Source organism: Centruroides sculpturatus, unplaced genomic scaffold (assembly GCF_000671375.1).
Source record: "Centruroides sculpturatus isolate CEXI.00-Female unplaced genomic scaffold, Cexi_2.0 scaffold798, whole genome shotgun sequence".
Classification (NCBI taxonomy): domain Eukaryota; kingdom Metazoa; phylum Arthropoda; class Arachnida; order Scorpiones; family Buthidae; genus Centruroides; species Centruroides sculpturatus.
In genome coordinates this window covers 101,265-113,955 of record NW_019384974.1, presented here as the reverse complement: position 1 = coordinate 113,955, position 12,691 = coordinate 101,265, and the positions used below count along the sequence as shown (strand labels likewise).

At 28.5% G+C, this 12,691-nt stretch overlaps 1 protein-coding gene across 1 annotated transcript in view; it reads left to right on the top strand.

Moving 5' to 3' along the window:
- LOC111632652 (stomatin-2-like) overlaps positions 1 to 12,691 on the top strand; it is a 52,375-nt gene that overhangs the window by 15,287 nt on the left and 24,397 nt on the right. The window lies entirely within an intron of this gene.

Genomic DNA, 12,691 nt, shown 5'->3' with positions numbered 1-12,691 from the left:
CAGAACTGCNTACATATTTCGCATTGTTTTGCTAGCAGTAACTTACAATATTCTCTACTCCAACTGTTCGAACAGAACTGCTCACATAAAACACACGAAATGTGTGTCATCGTGTAAAAATTGGATGGGGAGATTCACATCGCGACATGCTTCTGTGCAAGCAGACACGTAACGGGGACGGGTACCTTGACGGGAGGTGCATCGGACTACTGAGCATGTCGGATTAAAAAACGTCGGACTATAGAGGGACAACTGTACTTCGATTAAAAACGCCATCATTGAACAAATAAGAATGATGAACTTGTGCAATAGTAGTAATTTTCACTCCAGAGTTCTATACAGTACAGTTAACTGAAATTAAAATTTATGCTTTAATTATTTTTATATCAAAATTCTGTTATATTTGAATTAAGATTCCACACACAAAATGATAACAAAAATTGCCATCTCTCCGCTCAATTATTTCAAAACCTAATTGGACAATTACTGTAGACGTTTTGCTGATGCATACTATGTTAGGCATGTGCTAAACGATGGTACAAATGTCTGCCTTTCTAGTCTTTCTATGGTAAAAGGCTATTGTAATCCGAGGAAAATAGGGCAATTTTGTCTATTACAAAGTGTAGTATATGAAAAAAATACGTAAGTTACTATTTCCTGTTAGTGCATTCCGAAATATTAAGTGGGATCCCAGAGTAGACTGTTAAACATGACAGATAAATGCTTCGCTGCCCAATACACAAGGGATAGCAGTGCATCAATACATAGTACTAATGCAATACGGGAGTAGTTGAATGTGCATTTAGGTTTTGGTTAGCAATGATAGAGCTACAAAACGACCCGAATTAATAGAAAATGTCAAATACCGTTAAATAAAACAACACTAACGTAATCACCACATCACTGCTAACCTAAACCTAACTGCGCATCCAACTACTCCCGCATCACATTCTTGTTATGCAGTGATGCAATATTATCTCGTGTTGTGCAGTGAAGCATTTACCTGTCATATTTGAATGCATTAATGGATCTACCTGATATTTCGAACTTACTAAAAGGTATTTATGTATTTAGTATTTATTTTTTTACGTATTATCAATATTTACTTATTATTAACTTTACTGTAATAGACAAGGTTGCCCTATTTTCCTTACGGGTTGAGATTACAACGGCCTTCTCCAACAGAAAGGCTAGAGGGGTGGAGATTTGCACCATTATTTAGCACATGCCCGACATAATACATATCGGAAAAATATCTACGGCGATTCCTATTAGATATTTGGAATAATTGGCTGGGGAGAGACTTTTGTTACTTGTAATAAGTTATTCCTTCCAAGAAATATTAGTTATTTATCGGGAGTTTTAAACTATTGCAAAGTTTCTTTTTCTTATACAATACTTATAAAATTTATTATGACCTTTAATTTATTTATACAGATATTGTAACTGTTAGATGATTTATCGCAATTATTCAATCTAATAATAGCAATACTTTGTTTTGTTTTGGTAATACAGTAATTTGTTGTTAATTGCGTGATTGTTATTATAGTGCCTTTTATTATTTTGTTTTATATTCAGTTGTACGTAACTATAATTACGTATTCATATGTAACATTCTTGCAAATCAATATCGAAATACATTTATTTTGTAGCACATATTCTTCTGTTACGATAGGGGAAAAATTCGAATTATCTCTATAATACTCTATAAAGTCATTGATACAAATTACTGAATTTATTAAATATATATTTAGTAGCTTAAGTTAAGTAAACAATACTAATAAAACATAAATTAAGTGTATATAATTAAATATAGTTATATATAATTATACGCATATTTTTAAAATTTTGTTGAAAAGGTAATAAGAGTGATTCATGAATAGACTTATTCACATCATTCATACTCTAATAGTAATCAGAGAAGAGTGCTTAAAATACGTATTCTTATAGGTTAGATAATTTACAATAAAATGTAAATTATCAAAGCACCAGGAGCCATTATTAAGAATAAATGAATATTCATAGCAAACTGTGCATTTCTAATATCAATATTTTAGCGAGATATTAAAAACTATGTATTTATATAATACAATAATAATTATTCGTATACGTTAATCTTATTTGTATTCTAAGAAATTATTAGGGGCAGTCAAATGAAAACGAGACAAACTATATAACAAGTGTGGCACTGAAGTTGGTAATGCAGGTAGTTGTGTATATAGAAGTGCTCTCTATTGGGAATCAGGAAGGCAGTGTGAACGTTCACCGCTGTGCCATTTGTCTGTTAGACGTGCTCGAAGTGAGGTCGGCGAGTCGTGTGTGCGTCCACCATCACTATGGAGGTCCGCTGTTCGTTGACTTTCTGGAATACGGCGCCACAATTAACGCACAGCGGTACAGTACATAGAAAATTTGCAAAAATTGAAGCGTGCTATCGAATCCAAATACCCAGGAATGTTGATAGACAGCATCATTCTGTTGCAGGATAATGCCTACCCACATATTACCAAGGTTGTTTTGACTACGCTGCAGAAGTTTCGCTGGGAACTTCTGCAGCGTAGTCCATACACATCCTCCATACAGTCCCGATTTCTCCCCATGCGATTTCCATATTTTTGGCGCCTCGAAGAAAGGCATTCGTGGCCGTCAATTTGCTTCGGACGAAAAGGTGCACGCCTGGGTACAATCATGGTTCCGTAGGCAACCTCAAACACTTTTCTATGAAGGCATTGACCGTCTTGTCTCACAGTGGGATAAATGTATTAACAGTTATGGCAATTACTTTTGAAATAATAAACAGTTTACTTACTCTTTTCCCATCTGTCTCGTTTTCATTTGACTGCCCCTAATATAATTGGATGCGACAATTGACAGAATGAAAATGTTTTTTTTGTCATACTGAATAGACAATGTTCTGATCTATTCGAATGGATAATATCGATCAAAGAGCATAGCTAAATTACATTTAAAATTTTGTAAGATAACCTAATGAAATAATTGATTACATTAACTTTTCCTGAAGCGTCTTCTTTTAAGACTAATCAGTTAAACAAATTTGTTACAAATGTACTTCGTGAGAATATCTTCCAGTAAATTTAGGTATTAAAATTTCAAATTTCCAAAGTTAAAGTTAACGAAATATTAAATGCTGATAATTGTTTTATAGCTCGCAAATATTTTTCATGAATAATTAGAATTGGAACTGAAATGCAACGAAATGACTACTTGACTTTTAAATATTTTATGTCTAAAATATAAGTTTGTGAAATTAATCTATACATAATAATCAGATATCTTCAATCGTAAACAGTTTCGAGAAAAAAAGGATCCAATCCAAAGTTGCTGAATTTATGCGCTCTAGCAGCAAACATATTCGCAAGAGTGAGTCTTTTGCCACGTTGATAACTGTATTGGTTATCCACGCTTAACTGATAACAAGATTAATTCTGAATTAGGAAGCAATGTTTAGATTTTTTTAACTTCTCATTAATCCATTAAAAGGGATAAACTTACATTAAAAAAAGCCGTGAGAGGAGTAATGGTTACGTTTCTAAATACGAATCCGCATTCCACGACTGTCTGGGCTTGAATCTCGGTTTTTTAAGAATATTTTAAAAAAATTTATTTTTGCAGGGGAGAGGTGTGTACAATCTTTCACTATCGAATTATTTATTGTTGCATTTATTTACTAATTTATTTTATTTAATAAGAAAATTAGTAAATACGTATTTCTATGTCCTAAACTGGATTTATTTTAAGTTGTAAACAATGATTCTTCATTTTCAAAGTAACTTGAATTTGCCGAAGGACACACACTATCAACGATCAACTTGGAAGTTGTTGGAATGAAGTAGGCGTGACTAACACAGTCAAAACGGAAAACTGTAAGGAGTAGATATGTATCTATGTAAATTCTCTGTAGACAGATACTATGTTCTGAAAATAAGGAAGCCATACTGGCGTTGTAATTTATAGAACGTATAGTATTTGTCTATTGAGAATTTATATAGTAATACCCAGGAAGTGATTGATATAGACTTTCTTTTAAATTAATATCTGTTTTCCATTTACGTGCAGCTGTGTTAAACTTCATTGACGACATCTCCAACTCCCAGCCAAATAGTTTTCAATTTCCTTTAATTTGTTGTTAGTACTTATCTATTGGGGACTTCCCAAAAATATAATAACAGTATACTGTAAGTCTAATGATACGGCAGTTAAAATAAAACATCAATAGAATAAATATGCACAAGTAAATTTGTTTTTGTTTATTTATTTTCGTATTTGTTTACTAATTTGTAAACAAATGCGAAAAATAAATAAATGAAGTAGTGAAAATATGCAACTTATCTTTCCTCCAAAATAGTATTTAAAAAATGAAAATAAAGTTTTAAAATATTCTTAAAAACGAGATTCAAACGTGGGATAAGGATTCATAGGCCAAAACGTAACCACTAACCACTTGCTTTTTTTATGTATTGTATCCTTTCTTTGGCACAATGAGAAGTTAAAAAAGTCTAAACATTGCTTCCTAATTCTGGAATTAGGCTAATCTTGTCATCAGTTAGGCATCGATAACCAATATTATTAATGTTGTAGAAGAGTCATTCTTACAAATATACGCTCTAGGGCATACATACGAATATGTTTGTCCTAGAGCGTATAAATTCAATAACTTTATTTTTTATTTTCCTCTCAAAACTACGATCAATCATCTCTGATGTATATGTTCGATTTCACATAATATTTTATTTTAAATATGACTACTTGACTTTTTTAAATATTTCATTTTGTTGTTTATTCTTTTAAATTATAGTGATGAACAATAAAATGTATAGACATACAAGATCTGTCCGGAAAGTTCGCAAACTTTGAAAATAGAAGTTGCTTGCATTTACCTATAAGCTAGTCAGTTTTGTCGCCTTCAAAGTAATCTTCTCGTGACTCTGTGTACCGAATTCAGCATTTCTGCCATGATAATAACGCTTCTTTGGGAAGATGCGCAGCTCTGATAGTGAATTTTCCTTAATGACGTCAACGAGTTAAAAACGGCGACATTTGAGAGCGGATTTTAATTTAGGGGAAAAAGAAGCCTGATGGGGTTTATTCCGATGAATTTGGAGGTTGGAGAACAAGTGGCGTCCAGTTCTTGGCCAAAACATCTGTTATTAACAGTGTTGTGTGGACGCGAGAGCATTGTCAGGATGCCGTTCTCTCCAAGCTTTTTTCTTTACTGTTTCACGAAGACATTTCATCACCTTCAGATAGTATTCTTTATTTACTGTCTTCCTTTTTGGAAGACAGTAAATAAGTCTGTTGAATGACACCATCAGAATCAGAATCGAACAAAACAATGAGCAAGACTTCCACATTCGACCGAATTTGTCGCGCCTTTTTGGATCGCGGCAAAAATTTTCTCACCCACCGTTTTGTTTCTATGTCGTACCCATAGACCCATGTCTCATCCCAGTGATGATATTTTTCATGAAATTTTTATCAGACCTAGGCCGTCCCAGAACCCTTCACTCAATTGCATTCATAGAAAATCGCAAAAACGCAATCAACACGTATTTACACAAATGAATGTAATATAACAACAAATGAAGATAGAACAAACTGCTTTCGGCAGATAGTACAAAAAAAAATTACGCGATTGTGTGCAAGCTGCATTCAGATTCAATTATTGGTTGGTGTGTAATTTAATTGAAAAGTTCGCGAACTTTCTGAACGAATAATTATTTTAAATAATTTTAAGTCTTGCTTGCTTATGCGAATATTTAGATTAATTTTTTGAAGAAAATTTAAGAAAATCTTGCGATATAAAAATATTTAGTACTTCAAAAATATTTTCTGTACTTACATTTATTTATATTACTATAGTAGTAGAAATTAACGTTAAATTTTTATTTAAATATATATATATTTTTTCGTTTACTCAGAAAATTATTACATTCATCTACTACTAAGAATTTTATTTTTCAAATTTGTTTAATTTTCAAATAGGAAACAAACTTTAAAAATTTGATTTTGTGTTGTGGTTTATATAATTTAAAATTATTTACGAAAAGTTTTCTCGATTTATCAAATCTTTAAATTCATTAATCTTTTCACATTAATAAGACGGTTCAGCACATAAGGAAATTGTGAAACTTTAGATTATTTAATCTTGTTATTTTTTAATGTCGAAAATTTTTCAGGTTATTCTTATTTTTTCTTTACGTTCTGTGACCGAATCATCTGTTACTATCTTTATTACTAAAACTTTCCAAAAGTTGCGTGATGTTTTCAGAACTCATCTGTCGACTCCTGTTTTTATTCTATACGCATCTTTTGAACGATGTTAAAGAATGGTATTGAGTTTCCTCTCTTCCTTTCTTTTTTATTTTGAGTCCTGTATATGTGTCGAGAATCAGTTTACAAATTGAACTACTTTCATCGGTAGAAAGCTCGCTAGTCCATTTCCCTTACGATTAGTTGATATATCATCCCAAATGGATCTGTAGATGTTGATCGAGAGATTCTTAGTTGTCGTACATACAAATACATTCAAGATTTTTTCCATTCTGTCCATTTTAAGCAGTTTCTTTAGATACAAACATACGCATTTTAGAGTGATCTTGATGCAATTACAAATTGTAAATATATAATACTAAACTAAACTACTTTAAAACTATCTATTTTATTCTGTCAATACAGGCATTGCTTTGGAACTATTCGGAAACTGTTCGAAAGATTGTTAATGTGCTCCACTTCAAAAATTCATTTTATTTAGATGTTCATCGTTTGTCTTTTCAGTTCTTTCTTTAATTTTGTCATCTTAATTTAACTCGGTTTGTTAACTCACTGAATGTTGACAAAAATAATAATCCTTTCCCTTAGACTTTTTTCAGCAATATCTAATTTCATAAATATTTTTACTGTAGTGAATTTAGAATAAATTCGTATCTTTATAGCAATTTTATAACTTCTGAATAACAATATAGTAAAAAATAATCTTTTAAATCTTTATGCAAATCTTTTAATCATCTCTTAATTCTAAATATATAAAATTCAATGAGATGGATATAAAACTAATTTTTTAAACTTTTGATTTAATGTAAAGGAATGTAATGTTTAAAAATATATATTTTAATGGTTTTGCATTTGTTTTCTATTAATAAATAATTTATTTAATGAAAGCGATCTGAATCTGGTTTTATTGTAATGAGTTGATGCTAGCGTTTAGTAACAATTAATCTTTATAGCTTATACTTCCCATAATGTTTTGTAAAGAAGGATTCTAGATGTAAGTATTTAAGAATTTCTATAAGCATCTCTTACATACAATTTAAAGGTTATATTAAATATAAATATATAAGAACGTAAAGTGGAATAAGATTGCGTTTAGTAAAATTTATTCAAATGCAGGATACATATATTTTCTCACATGTCTAAAGTAAACTTTTCAACATTTTTTTTGAATAAAATAATATTTAATCTCTAAGAATTATTTTAATCTTAAATAACAAAAAGCATTTTCATGTTATACACAATTTGAATGTACTCCAAATCTAATTTTTTGGGGCGAATAAATTCCGTTTTTGATCTAACGGGCTGCACTTTATTCACCAAGAGCACTTCTTTTTTTGACCATGCATATATAAATTTTTATTTGGAGATAGAGATGCTATATTTGTATTAAACTGCTTACGAAAGCGTAAGCCTGTATGACGTAACAGCTTATTTAAGTTTGTTTTGATCAGAATTATACAGTAACAAAACACAAAATATATTTTTATCATAATATTTATACTTAATAATATACTAAAATGAAAAACATCTCGATGTTTATACTAAAAAACAATTATCAGATAATTAGACGACATCTCAAGAGTAATTGTATATATGAGGAAGATAGATTGCCGTTTTAATTAATATAGAATTAGTCATAAGAAATTTAAGAGGACAATTTTCTTGACTATTAATTACTGTACTTCGAATTAAGATATTTAATTCGTGATGTTTATTATATAGAAACATCGCTGTTGTTTACAAATTAAATTGTTTGCAACGTTGATGATCGGTAAAGAATTTGTTCATCTTCCAAGAATCATAATAAATGTAAATATTTCGTGTTTAATTACGTTAAAATGTATTTCATTAAATTATTGATCAAATTTTGACTAAATTAAATTCAGTAATTTTTTTTGTAAGTAATAAAACATTCACTTTAAAGCTAAATTGTTTTTATTCTATTTTTAAAAAAATTACATTTTCTTATAGATTTAAGTTAGTGATCAATTTAAAAAACACACATGCTTTTTCCATTATTGTAAAATTGATCGACGTGTATAAATCGATTAAAAATATCCATTAATTGAAATGTTAACAAAATTCAACTTCATTCCTTATGCATATTTTCGTGTTTCTACTCGAGTGATATACTAGAATTAATGCTCAGTTAATCGTATTTCCAATTAGTTATAATATTCCAGATAGTAAATTTCACGAATAATCTAAATCAATATTGCATGAAGGTTCAGAAAATTCTGTATTGATAAGTAATCAACTATTCTCAAATATTATAGATTTCTTAATTGTTTTTGAAATCAGAATGATGGAACGAGTTCGCTTTGAAGCATTCAGAAAAAAAAAATTTTATTTAAATGTTAAGGAGTCGTATATTTTAAAAGATGTTAGTTATGATGGCCTAAATTTTGTTGTTGTAAAAAATAAGAAATATAAAAATAAAAATAAAAAAAATCGGACAATAAGTCTGGAAGACTTCCAGCTTAAGTTGCTAAAATTGGATAAGTTGTATTAAATTTTTTTAATCATATTCTTAATATGTAAATCCATAAAAAGTAACTTGTCTTTGCTAATAAATAAAGCTCTTTTTTTGTCTAGTTTAGTAATATATATTTAAAACAGTGACATGTAATTTATTATATTATGTGTCTCATTTATTTTAAAATTTAATATAAATATTTAATAAGACTCAAGCTCTGTTAAGAATTAATTGTCTAGTTTCGGCTTTTCCCTCGTTTCACACGTTAAATTAAAATAATGAAAGTAATAGGACACATAATAATAAACATTTAATTATTTTATTTAAATTTAAGAAATTTAATTTTGTTCCTGAAAAATGTAGGTTTTTTTTTAATGTATCGTCAAATGATCGTATTTGTTGTATATAATTATTGAATTCGCTTTGACATAAGTCGATTAAAGTTTTTATTCTGATGTAATAAAAAACTTTGCATATTTGATGCTCATGTTTTCATTTATTGTTATTTTTAAAAATTCAAATAGATAAGAACAAATATAAAGAAGCGGCGCATGCAGTTATATAATTTCAACATAATTTTCGAGAAAAATTATTAGCCTGTATGTAAAATTTTAGCTTATTTAAACTTAATTATCTTTAACATAATTAAAACAGTTGGGTATATTTTTAGTTAAGCACATACAATAGCAATGATAACTCTTGTCATAAATTCACTCTTAAAATTAGCAGTTTTGTCAACTATTTATAAAAGCATTCAAATCAATGTAAATTACAAGGAATCATACTTCAAAGAATCGAGAATCTGTCTCTGTCAAACTTTGTTAAGAAGTTTTATTAGTTGTTTAACAAATACGATTTGTTAAAAGAATAAAAATTTCAATTAGCTGTAATTTTACGAAGATTCAAGAATCGATCACTTAGACATTAGATCAAAATTACATGCCAAAATCACATCAATTACTAACGTTTGGTTTAAATTTCTCCTCGAGAATTAATTTACAGAAAATTTAAAATGTCCTTAAATTTTCTTAGAGATTCAGAAAAATTAATTTTTCCTGAATTATTTTTGAAATAATGAATAATTTATTAAAATCGCATCGATAGAATTTCTACAATTTTCTAAGTATTCTTCCGGTCAGTTAAGTCATTTATATATGTTACAGCTAATGCTTGTGAATCGGATAAAGTTAGGATTAACCGGTAATGGAAGAAACTTAAATTTTGGTTTCATTCGGATAACGGAGAGTCTGTCTATTTTTGGATACAGCGGAATATAAATGTTGCCTTTTTATGTGCATGGACATTTTGTTTTGGTTTTTAGCTACTTTGCAGATATTGGGAACAGGACAATGTTGCTAGATATAGTAATTTATTTCAAGTTATTTGGTGATGATAACACGGCGATTTTTATCAATCTGGTGATTATTTTTCATGTCTATGATAAATCTTTTAAAATAACACTTGTAATTTTCAGAACTACATAATATTAACAAATACAATTGAAGATAAGCACAAAAATAGTCTTTTCGAGCTGCACAAGATTATGCTGAAACATACTGCGACACTATCTTTACTCGTAAGTACCACGAAAAAAAGAAAGAGAAAAAGTTAAAAGCTTTATCAGAGCATCTTTTATTTATTTTTTCAATTGCATTTTTTATTAGGATCAATGCCTGGTATATGGCATTTTAAATGTATGTAACTTAAATATTGGTGTTTTGTAAATCAAAATACTCTTTATTTATACTATGAAACCTATGATTTTCAAGCTAAATCTGGAGAAATTCTAATGAACAAAAACAAATGTTTCCAGTTATTTTATTTGCAACAGAAAAATAAATTCTAGTTGATGTTAAAAAGTAAAATTATTTTTTTAAAGTCTATTCATTCACTCTGTATTGGAAAGATTGTAGATTAACCGACTAAAAAAAACCTTAAATGTTTTCCTCACTTTATCCAAAATGGAGAGGATAAAGTCCAAATTTTAAAGCTTTTCGTCTTGCTTCATCCATCAGTTTTTGGTCGATGTCAGTTTTATCCGCTTATGACTTGGATAAAGCGCACATAATACGGATAAAGTTGAAAATTAATAGATTGTTACATGCTTTAACCAAAACACTTGGATAAATTTAGCATTACTGGCTTAATCTTTGCTTTATTCGATTTACGGGCTTTATCCGTAAGAAATATATAGGCTATACAGTATATATTTTATCAAGGCAGTATATTCTACTATGGTAATTATATATAGCTTATATAATTTCGTTGAATTCTTTTCATATTAGTAAACAGTTGTATTAGAGCTGTAAATATTGTAAAATTAACATATAAAACTTTTAAAATCAAAATTTTTCGAAAAAATAATTATAAAGAAAGAAATTATTTTTGATTGTCTTTTTATTAATAAGCAGCACAATAAAGTTAGTTTTTAAAAGCAGCATTTTTTACTTTTTACAAATGTGTAACAAAAAATATATAATTAGTAACAAATTATAATCTGTTTGCTATTATTAATGCTGTTTGCTAAATATTAAGCTTGTCTGTGAAAACAATTTATCCTTTATCCTAAATTTTACAGAATATTTGAATATTTTTAATTTAGAATGAAAGAAATATTTAACAGAAAGATTTATTTAAAGAAAAATTATTCGTATTTTACAAAAGTTTAATACAACAAATATTTTGCATAGTTTTATTAAATAAACAAAAAAGTACTCTTAAGTCTGTTAATTTTAACCTTTTTCAAGTGCCAAGTTTAAGCAAAACTGTATTGTTCGTAAATACATTGCGTAATTTTGAAGAATTGTCATACTAAACCTATTCAAAATATTTTGTGTTAAAATGGATTCAATTTTTAAAAGTAAATTTTATCTTTCTTTTTCCTTATTACATTTTTATATCAGTTATATTATTAAAAATATAAAGTACAAAACTTTCAAAAGAAAAATGAAAACGCCAATAAGTAGAGAGCAGTTTTCATTTTTATTTTTTAAACCAGAAAAGATATTTTCAATTTTTTTAAGAAACGAAGTATATTATTCTTTATAATCGATACTTTCCAGAAAATATAATGAAATATATAATTTGTATATAAATTATTTTAAAAATATGACTTTTTTTTTGTATATGAAGTATATAAAATGTTTACGGGATTAAACAATTCTTAACGATTGCAAGATTCCGAATCAAAAGACGTGCAATTATTTATTGTGACATCGTCACAATTTTGGACAGAAATTTTTAATCATATTTTTAAAAATTTTTTTAATTTAAAATATATGCTCTCCACCTCAAATTAGTAGCGTCTTGCCCATGTACATCATATTTTTCCTGTTAGCAACAGTGTCATACCGTCATCTATCTAACTCCTTACAAGAAAAATTTTTGAATTGAAATAACGTGACTTCCGGTTTTCATCGAAAGTTCATATAAAGTTATTCGGGGCCTCCTGCCTTTAAGCTTTCCATATCTGTTCTCGGATTTCATGTATCTAACTCTTCTCGAGATTAAGGAAAGACAGACTGATGGACAGACTGACGACAGTGAGATTTTATAAGTGTACAATTTTTTCAAATTACAGCCCAATAAACGAAGTCATGCCATTTTTCACTTTGTTAGAAACAAACTTGATACTTTATATCGCATTACATGCAGTATTACTGGCGATAAATATTTTGTTTATAACACTGTTGAACCCTTAGAAATATCAACTTACTATTTTTGAAGTACTTTATACGAAGATTTTTGTTTTCTTTTCTGTTTGATAATTTCAAACATTGTATATTTCAATATATATTCTGCATTAATGATCTGATACGTTACTTGTTTAAATATTTAAAGTAGAATATCTCACTGAATAAGTAAACATTATTATTAAAACTCATTAATTGAAGCCTGTTAGAGAAATTGTGTTTAAGATGAAAG